The following is an 11,296-nucleotide window of genomic DNA, read 5'->3' as shown; positions in this document are numbered from 1 at the left end:
GGATTTGCATGATAATGATACAATGGAAATTGTAAGTGGATAGAAGAAAGTTACAGAGGAAGTGACCATAGGAGGTTATAAAGAAACAGCCATAGGAAATTGTGTGTTGTATGAGTGTTATGACGATATTATATAAGCTTCTGCCACTATTAGGGATGTGATTAGGATCACGATATGTCCCTTTGGCACACATTATTTATGTGTTACATCCATACCCATACAGGTGACATTATAATGTCAGATCAGAGCTTACACTGCCTCTGACATGTGTCCCATAGAGGCTAATAGTTCCTGAGTAAAGCAACTTTATTGTTAGTTCACTCACCATGGTTACGGAGGAGGAGACAGACACAGGTAATTTACCATACTCTATATAGCATTATTTCTCCCTAGTGCAGGTTTATACAGGCAGTCCCCTACTTAAGAACACCTAACTTACAGACGACCCCTAGTTACAAATGGACCTCTGGATTTTGGTAATTTACTGTACTTTAGTATTAGGCTATAATAAACTTATGACAACCCAACATTTTTAAAATTCAATTGTCACAGAGACCAAAAAAAATTTGACTGGGGTTATAATTATAAAATATACAGTTCCGACTTACATACAAATTCAACTTAAGAACAAACCTACAGAACCGAACTTGTACGTAACCCAGGGACTGCCTGTACATCTATACTAGCAAGCTCTATTCAAATGGTTGCCACAGGCATTTATATATTTTTTTCTTTAATATCAGCTGCCCTTTTCCAACATGGTCTCTCGGCAGCTGCCAGATACCATTGCGCAAGTGCAGGTTTTTGGCGCATATGCGGTTCGGACTTGTAGACAAGACATAGTTTGAAACTGAGGCTTCCACTCTGGACGATCTCTCCAGAGGATATTGGGTAATTTTAACCCTTTTTTTTGCACATTTATGTATATGATATACACTGTATGAAGACACTATGCACTGTATAACCAGGTCAAATAACAAGATATTGTTAGACGAATGCACTTTGTTGGATATGAAAAAAAAAATAAAATAAATAAAAAATAAAAATAAATATATATAGTGTCATGTATATGACATGCCTCTTTGTATGAATTGTTTGCCATGTTTAATATATATATATATATATATATATATATACCCAATGTGGGTCACTTGTTTAATTGCTTAATGAAGGTGTCTTTCACTGAAACATCTGCTGCCCACTTTTTACATTGTTTATAATAATAATTATTCTTTATTTATATAGCGCACACAGATTATGCAGCGTTGAACAAAGATTGTCAAATTGGTCCCTGTCCCCTTGGGGCTCACAATCTTAACAACCTACCAGTATGTAGGAAGAAACCCACGCAAACACAGAAAGAACATACAAGCTCTTTGCAGATGTTGACCTGGGTTGGATTTGAACCCAGGACCCCAGCACTGCAAGGCAGATGTGCTACCCACTCAGCCACCGTGCGGCTCATTTATATACATATATATTATGAATAAATATATATATATTTATTTGAATAAATAAGGCGCTGAGTTTCAAAGGACCAAGGTGTTTTAAGCTCTAACTCCAGCCAATCTATCACGGCTGCGTTATTGGCACCAACCTGACCCATAGCAACCATCTATGGTCCAGCAGGTGCACATTTAGGGTCTGGGAGTCACTCCTATGTAGGTCCCACAATAGCGCCTTACTTATTTATATCGCACTTTGGCAGCAATTATATATATTATCTCGCTATATGGTGGCCTTCCCTCCTTCAAGATGGTGCTGTGATCCTCAGCACGCTAGTGTGCATGAATACTCGCTGTTCCGATCACGTGATTACCTGATATGATAGTCACATGATCACTGACATGCGCAGTGTCGTCGATAGGACGCCGATGGCACTCGCAAATTTTAGAACTGATCCTTGGGTAAGCGATTGATCTCTATTGTATTGAATACACAAATGCACTTTATAGCATCACCCTGTTGAAGTAAAGAAGCTTGGATGTACATATAAATGTGTATGTTTACGTATATTTCGCTGATCACATGATTGCTACAATGATGTCACTTCCTCTTTATTGTATATAAAGCATCACATTGTTATACACACCTCACTTGAAGAAGGCTCCAGGTCTAAGGAGCCGAAACATAGTGTTTGGACACGTGTGTGAATAAACTAGTACCTAGTGCACTTTTTCCACATTGAAGTTTCGGAATGCTGCCATTTTTTGCTATTGGATTTATGGATGGATCTTGGTCCAGGTCCTGGGATGTGCACCTGAGCTGAATCTTGTTATTACATCTGAGTGTTGCCTCATTTCTAAACCAGTTGATAGAATAAGTAAAGTTTAAGTCAGCACAGTAAACACTCCTCAGAAGGAGGGGTGCAGCACCCCCAATGATTTTGGCCAGGTCCTTACGTGGATATGCAAAATGGAAAAAGCGGGCAGCACTCCGAAATTCAGATCAAGCGTAGGTGATTTTTATTGGAACCAGTGGCGACGTTTCGGTGTGGTGTTTGAGAAAGGTGTTTCAGAGAAAGGTGTTTCAGAGTGCTGCCCACTTTTTCCATTTTGCATAAACCAGTTGATATCTATCTATATATATATATATATACACATACATACATATAAATAATGGTACTTGCTTTTTTGCTGTTCGGGCGGGCGAGCCATCAGGTGTTCGGGCGGGCAGAAGGTTGTGCGTTTGGGTTAAGTTTGCTGTTCAGGCGGATGGTCTGGCAGGGCCATCCACTTTGTCAGTCATGAACGGCGGATGGAAGTTTGGGAGGCAGTGGGTGGGTCAGGCACATAAGCCTAGTCACACAGCAGGGACACAGAGGGTGGGGCCCTGTATCTTTAAATTATGACTCAGCCGTGTGTCCCCCGGGCCCCTTAGCCTCACGGGCCCCGCAGCAGCCGCTGTGGCTGCTACGGCGGTAGTTACACCACTGTGGAGAAGTGAGAAACAGGAGATTGTATACAGATGCAAAGTGCAGCATTTGGATAACAGGAAAAGTTTGAAGCTCTCACAGAAGGCAAACACACAGGCAAATATGCATGCAGAGACTTGTCTAATGGAACAGATTTATTGAAAAGTTTCCAACCCCTTTAAATGTTTTGTCATGATTATCTGTGGATGTGTGTTATGATATAGTTCCTGAAATATAAAGTAACAAAAATCTTTTTTGACCCTTGCCTATACAAAGCATTTTTTTTATTTTTAATATACACAAAGCATCTTACATTATAATTATTTATAGTTGAAGCTAACCAGCCACAATAAAAATGAAGTATAATCCACAGTCAGCATGTATTAGAGAGTTGATTAGCTTCATATATGACTTTGTAGGAAAAGATTGAGAATAATTTACACTTATAGGAAATCTACCATCGAGCATGATAAAATCATATACCTGGGCGCTGTGACTGTGGTAATCTTATAGTTATTTATCCAGGGCCTGCTTTCTTCTAAAATCAACTTTTAAACAATGCTAATAAGACACAAGAGCTCTGAGGTGTGTTGAAATAGAACCTCCATGCGGTAGCTTCATAGGCTGTTAAACAGTTCAGGAGTACATCTTTATCTCCCTCTGCCTGCTGTTATCTCACAGCAGCAGAGGAAGAGTCAGGAATCCATACAGGGACGTTTCTCGAGTCATAAAAGATCAAGAGTATAGTGGAAAAGAAAAAATGGAAAGCGAAGATATAGTATACCAGCTTTAGTGATAGGGTAAGCCAGTTAAAGGTTATAGTTTGGTGCTCACCTTGATAAATTGTGTCAGCAGTCACAACTAACTTATATCACCTGACTGGTGGGTGTATTGCATATAAAGACTTCCGAGTGTATAGCTCGAATTAAAAAAAAAACAAAAAAAAAACCATTCAGTACCCGTTTCTGGATTTTATTACACTTTTTTATTTCTAATGTTAAAAACACTTAAAACAAACTGTCATAACATTTCAATAAAATAGTTGTGGGGAGACGCATTTTCATACTTGAACTAGGTACGTTATCAGTCTGATTTTAAGTTATCACTTATTTTAAGTGTTTTTAATATTAGAAATAAAAAAACTGTAAAAAAAATTCGAAAATGGGCGCCGAACAGTATTTTTTTTTTTTTTTAACTCGAGCTATACTGTCGGAATCCTTTATTTGCATAAAAGATCCAGGGCATAGGCCCCAATGCATATGTACTAAATTCTCAATAGCATCAACTCCTCCACATACATCAAGCCCACATTTGCTTGAGCTAAAAAGAATAGTACTTATCATATACAGCGACAAAAAAACATAGGAAAAATTCCTGCCTACTACATCCATTGATTGAAGTTGCTTACATTCCTTATCATCTCCATTAAGCCCTCAATGTGCCACGACATAAATACCAAACATGAAAATACCCATTTAAGACCCTATCAATGTGGCCCCAACTGTTTCTCCCATCACTGTGGGATTCACACAAGTAACAACCCCACACTAATTATGCCTCCATTCCATTAATGCCTCTATGCAAGTAACAACCCCACATCATTAATGCCTCACACAAATTATTCCCCAATTATTCCCCCACATTAATTATATCCCCATGCCAGTAATAACCCCACACTAATTTTGCACCATCCCAGTAATGCCACCACAATACTTTTGCCCCATGCCAGTTATATCCCCACACTGATTTTGCTCCCATTCCAGTAGAAGGAAGGATTACCCATGGTTTATCATGCATGATTTTAATGGTAGATGTCCTTTAAAGCATAATTAAACTTTTAACCCATATTAGGTAACCAAATAATAGTAAACTTTGTTAAAATTTCCATATATAAAGTATATTACAGTGTGTATACGTCAGCTTTCTCTCCCATATTGACACTGACAGCCGATATAGGAGGAGAGGCTGATAAGAATTTCAAATGAATAGTGGAGAATTAAGTATATGCCCTTAATGCAGTTTATAGTCAATGCTAGACCTTTCTTAATACATTGCTAAACTATTATCTGGTATGGAACTATTTAGTTATGCTTTAAATCTCTGTAATGTTATGGAGGTGTCCATTTACTTATTATGATTATCTTTATAGGCACTTAAAGAGACAGACAGGGAAGATCATCAATAATTTTTACGTTAGTCTCTGTGACTTCTTAGTACAGAAAGAAAAGAGCTTCAAGTGTACTAAATACAGGTTGTACTAAATCTTCTGCTACAAAACTACATATGAATCTACTTAAATAGCATACTACCATTTTATGAAGATTTTCTTTAAAACATATGCAACAGAGTTATAGCATAGTAGCAAATATACTGAAATTGTAAAAACTAAATAATGAACTCTGAAGTCATAGGTGTACGTTTCACTTCTTAGTGAGGCAGGAGCATAACTAGAAGAGGCAGGGCCCTAAAGCAGACATCTGAATGTGGTATACACATACCACATATACAGAATACATACACATACACACATTACCATACCGGCACATGCAGCATTTACACAAAAAATACACAGATAGATACAATACCAAATAGAGTCATACAGCATATACACATACAGTACATACACACCACACACACACATACAACATATACACACCCAAAACCCATGCTGTCGGGGCCCCTCTGAGACTGCGGGCCCCATGTTTACTACCCCTGTAGTTATGCCCCTGCCTAAAGTACATCTACCACTAGGATGAAGGATTGTAAATCAAGCACACTTACATGTAGGTGCCCCCCCCCCAGAGGATCTGCTCTTTTCTTTAAAAAAATTATGCAAATAAGTGAGAGGCTTTAGGTGTTAAGAAGCTAAACAAAGAGCAGATCCTGCCAGATGGGGCACACACCAGTATGTCAGCAGGCATTACAGTGGGTTTACAATTCTTGTACATTGTACAACCAGTAAGTTGTAGATGTACTTTAATGTAGAGTTAATAGAAAACATCCATATAAACTTCAACTTCATCCTAAATAAAATTTTCAAAAAAATACATGTGTGTATGTATATATTATATATATTTATATATCTCACAAAAAGTAAGGGATTTCTGACTTTTGGGTAAAATTTATGCAGTGACATTATATTAATGAAAGTAAGCTATTTAACTAGAAGCATGCAATAGTGATTTCCTCATTGCAAACTATTTTTTTGCAACAAAAGCCAATAGCAATGGGCATACACCCATGAAAAACGGTTCAATGTCTCAATAACTTATGTGGCATTTAGCTTCACAGCAACATCTAATGCTTTTAAGGTAAAAAAAATGTCTAGGGAGGTATAGAACGTTCTGTGGTACAGAGTTGCACTTCTTCACATAGTGACTCATTGGGATACAGGTCTGGAGAAAGTGCAGGCCACTACTTTTGAAGTGCCTCAGTCTCCAGCAGCTGTTTCCTAGGATGAAACTTTGAAGAGCCAACAAGCTGTCATCCATGAAGATGAAAAAGGCCTGTGCTGTTCTATAAAAGGCACAATTACTGCATTAATTAAACTATTCAAGTAGTTTGGGATTTTTACTGTTCCATTCACAAAGTTTACCCCAATTCTGTATTCTGTGACTTTTCCAGTCTCTGCAGTGCAACCTGCTAATCACAATATCCGCCAAGCTCAGTAGCCACTTCCATCTGAGAACAACTTGCTTAAGCCGTTGTAATGGCAATGTAATATTGATCAACTGTTAGGTGTCATCTTTGTCTTATAATGTCAAAATGTGCAGCAAGATTGTGGAGGACTGTTTAAATACCAACTATAATTGAACCAGAAAAGTTTTTGGGCGAAAATAAAAAAAAAATGCTGTTAAGCTTCTTGTTAAATTCTTCAATAAGTGATAAAACATTCAACAGTTGTTCATGTGCATTCAGAATATAGTGAAGGTCACCCTGGAAATTAATTCACTAGCCACATATCCCTAACCTTTTGTGAGTAGTGTGTGCTAACATCAAAAGTGGTTACTTAATATTGCAAAGCTAAGAATTTAACATACTGAATCAGACCTATTTGTATCACATTTCAAAGAAATAAATGCAAGTCAGATGCTGGCATATGCAGATAATAATTTAAAGTGATTTTCCAAGTTTAAAAATTGTATGGGTTAAAATAATCAATTTTTAAATATACTTATTCAACCAACTTTGCACTGTTCCTGCTAAATCTAAATCTGATGAAAATGTGCATTTGCGTCACTGTATTTAACAAGATATTAATATAGAATTTTTGGAACTTGGAAAATACTTTAAAAGAAAGAGACATAACTGTAAGTAATTCAATTTGTTATAAAAAAAATGTGAATGTCTTCCCAAATGCCTTTGTTTGATTCCAGTGTAAGGGATTCTGAAAAATAAATAAAACAAATAGTTTTCTTTTATTTTAGGATTCTATAAAACAAATAGTTTTATTTTATTTTAGGATTCTATGCAGTACTGAAAACAAAGAAATAGTTTTATTGCGGCTAAGATATTGAGTGAAAATTATATAAATCATTAAAATTATTACCTAAAAAGGACTTTGCAGGGAAAGTTAGAAAACCCGGGTTACTGTATTTCGAAGGGCTGAACTTGCTAGAGATGCCATCAGACTCTTATCCAGACCTTGCTGTTTCAAAGAAGAATGATCATGAAAAAACAATGAGACTCAACATAGTACAAATTAAGGATAGTCTGGTAGAGCTTAACAAAACTACCGTATATACTTGTGTATAAGCCGAGTTTTTCAGCACAAAAAATGTGCTGAAAAACGTCCCCTTGGCTTATACACGAGTCTATTACCCCCAAAAAATTACCCACTTAAAAAAAGAAAATTAAATACTCACCCTCCGATGTCGGCGCGACTTACCGATGTCCCCGATGTCAGCACGTCCCGGCTTCTTTCTTCTCCGCGGCTCCTCTTCTCTCTTCTTTCTTCTATCATCGACGCAGCCATGTTTTCTTCATGGCCGCACATACTATGACGTCAGCAGCGGCCGCGTCATAGTATGCGCCTGCTAGAAGAAAACATGGGCGCGGGAAGAGTGAAGAGGAGCCGCGGAGAAGAAAGAAGATGGGACGCGCTGACATCGGGGACATCGGTAAGTCGCGCCGACATCAGGGAGCCGCGCTGACATCGGAGGGTGAGTATTTAAGTTTATTTTTTTAAGGGCCGTGGGGGCAGGCTGTATACTACTCGGGGCAGGCTGTATACTACTAGGGGCAGGCTGTATACTACTAGGGGCAGGCTGTATACTACAGGGGGGCTGCTGTATACTACAGGGGGGCTGCTGTATACTACAGGGGGGCTGCTGTATACTACATGGGGCTGCTGTATACTACTAGGGGCTTGCTGTATACTACATGGGGGCTGCTGTATACTACTAGGGGCTGCTGTATACTACTGGGGGCTGCTGTATACTACTAGGGGCTGCTGTATTCTTCTGGGGGCTGGCAGGCTGTATACTACTGGGGGCTGGCAGGCTGTATACTACTGGGGGCTGGAAGGCTGTATACTACTGGGGGCTGGAAGGCTGTATACTACTGGGGGGGTTTGACCAATGCATTTCCCACCCTCGGCTTATACTCGAGTCAGTCGTTTTTCCCAGTTTTTGGTGGTAAAATTAGGGGTCTCGGCTTATACTCGGGTCGGCTTATACTCGAGTATATACGGTAATAAATATAATTAGCAAAACAGTACTATAGTGTTAAGCCCCTAAACTAACAAAAACAAAGTGAGAACATTTTTACACACCCAATCCCTACATTTGACCACAGTTAGAGCGACATGTAAAACAAAAAGAAAATGTCATTATGCCAAAAAGGAAAATATATAAGATTTTCACATCAAAAAAATAGCAGAAATGCTGTGTCCTAAAACCCTTAACCTCTTAAGGATGCAGCCAGTTTGCACATTAAGGCTCAGCCCGTTTTTTCAAAATCTGGCCAGTGTTGTAATAACTTTTTAATTACACATTGGGGCACATTTACTTACCCTTCCCGTTGCGATCCCCGTTGTCCGATGAGGATTCGCGTCTGCCGCAATTCACTAAGATTGTGCGTCCAATTTTCTGCATGTGTCACTGCCCCAGCTGAGGTCCTTCTTCTTCCCGGTGCATGTGAGTGCTGATCATGCGACACAATTAAATTTTTTTAATTCGGGGGTTGTCCGAATCAGTCAGATTGTCCGACGTCCACACCTCCTGATTTATGTCGCATGAAAGCCGGTGCCGATGCGCCACAATCCGATCGCGTGCACCAAAACCCCGGGGCAATTCAATGCAAAAAGTAAAAATTCGGGAAACCTGACAGAACAAATGTGCCCCATTGTCTTGGAGTCTGTTCCTTATGTAATAGATATACTAGTTTGGCTTAATCCCACACCATATCTTTAGACTTCTTGTAGGTCATACTTGTTGTTAAGGGGGCTGCCTTTCAAGGTAGCAAAAGGAGGCATTGTTTTCCATTTAACACCTTGGAAAACGTTTTTGCATACACCCGTGACACATTGGTGCACATTTACTTACCCGGTCCATTCGCGTTCCAGCGGCGGCTTCTCGGACGAGCGTTCGGGTCTTCCGGTGATTCATGAAGGTCCTGTGCCCGATGTCCACCAGGTGTTGCTGCTGCGCCGAGGTCCGCTGAGTTGCGTCGGAGTTCACTGATCTCTTCCTGGTGCATGTAAGTATGGCGCGTGCGACCAATTTTTAATTTTTTTTTAAATGTGGCGGTTTTTCCGAATCCGTCGGGTTTTCGTTTGACCACGCCCCCCCCCATTTCCGTTGCGTGCATGCCAGCGCCACAATCCGATCGCGTGCGTCAAAAACCCGGGGCAATTCAGGGAAAAATCGACGCAAATCGGAAATATTCGGGTAACACATCGGGAAAACGCGAATCGGGCCCTTAGTAAATGAACCCCATTGTATCTTACATTAGTAGTATATATAATTTTGCTGATTGGTTGGGTCTCTTTGGGGTAAAAATTCAGTGTCAAATGTTCTATTTTTTTAGTCATACCACATAAAAGTCATACCACAAATTCTTTTTGTAGAAAACTTTTGCCATTTGTCTTCACACTCTTTCCATAATTTTTTTACAAATGTTAGAAGGTTAGTAGCAAGTTCTCATGTTGCGTGTACTACTACCTTCTCCAAACACGTGTGCACTACTACCTCTTCCACACACAGCGTGCACTACTACCTCCTCCACACATGGCGTGCACTACTACACCCTCCACACACGGCGTGCACTACTACATCCTCCACATACGACAAGCACTATTCCTACTTCTACTATCACAACGCGCTTGTAAGTGCAGTTAGAGGGGAAAGGGAAACAGGCAATGGGGAGCAAAACAAAAGACAAAACGGACATTGCTGGGAATAACTCAAGGAAAAATGGACGATGGGGGTGTAATAGTGATTGTGTAACAGTACCTACAGGACAGATGAGCAGGGCCGCATCTGCCATGAGGCGGCGGCGAAACAGCTGTAGGTGATTTGGGCACTCGCCCGAATCACCCACAAGCAGTGCGGACCTGCCGCTGCCTCGATTCCTCACAGTAGCGCTGATGGAGCACGCTGGCGGCATGACATCATCAAACGCCGCCTGTGTCCTCCATCAGCGCTACTGTGAGGAATCGAGGCAGCGGCAGGTCCGCACATGAACAGCAGCGCTGCTGGCAGGAGGAGGGGAAAGGCTGGCTCCCGGTGGGCTGATGAAGGAGAAGGGTCAGACGGGAAGCCTGTGCAGAGGCTTCACTGGCTGGTGGAGCAGCAGTCAGATGGAGAGTTATCACTTTGCTGCTGCTCCACCACAGCCGGGCAGCCAGAAAGTATCCTCCGCTGAGCTCTCTGCACCTGCTGTAGAAGCTCTGATGAGCAAGCTCCGCCCCCCAGCTCAGAGCTCCTGAACTTTATCAGCAGCTATGTGTGCTGCTGTGTGTAAGCTACAGGTATGTTGCTGGGTGTATGCTGTGCATGTTGCTGTGTGTAAGCTACAGGTATGATGCTTGTATCTGTGTGTATGCTGCTGCCTGCTGTGTATGCTGTTTTGTATATATGCTGTATATAATGCGGTGTATATGCTGCTGTGTGTATGTTGCATGCATGTTGCTGTGTGTATGATGCTGTGCATGTTGCTGTGTGTATGATGCGGTGTATGCTGCTGCCTGCTGTGTGTGATGCTGTGTATGCTGCTGCCTACTGTATGTGATGCTGCATGTATATGCTGTGTGTATATGATGCTGTGTATGCTGCTTCCTCATGTTTGTGATGCTGTGTATGCTGCTGCCTGCTGTATGTGATGCTGTGTGTATGCTGCATGTATATGCTGTGTGTGTATGATGCTGTGTATGCTGCTGTC

The 11,296-nt window shown here is 40.7% G+C and overlaps 1 long non-coding RNA gene across 1 annotated transcript; it reads right to left on the bottom strand.

Moving 5' to 3' along the window:
* Window positions 1–5,087: 5,087 nt before the first annotated feature.
* On the bottom strand, window positions 5,088–7,754 carry LOC140112444 (uncharacterized). The gene is made up of 2 exons (XR_011852685.1): window positions 7,464–7,754; window positions 5,088–7,301 (listed from the first exon to the last, which is right to left on the bottom strand). It is a non-coding gene; the product is annotated as an uncharacterized lncRNA (long non-coding RNA).
* Between the last annotated feature and the right edge of the window lie 3,542 nt (window positions 7,755–11,296).

The sequence above is a fragment of the Engystomops pustulosus genome, unplaced genomic scaffold (genome assembly GCF_040894005.1).
Source record: "Engystomops pustulosus unplaced genomic scaffold, aEngPut4.maternal MAT_SCAFFOLD_784, whole genome shotgun sequence".
Lineage (NCBI taxonomy): Eukaryota > Metazoa > Chordata > Amphibia > Anura > Leptodactylidae > Engystomops > Engystomops pustulosus.
This window is presented reverse-complemented; position numbering and strand designations above follow the sequence as displayed.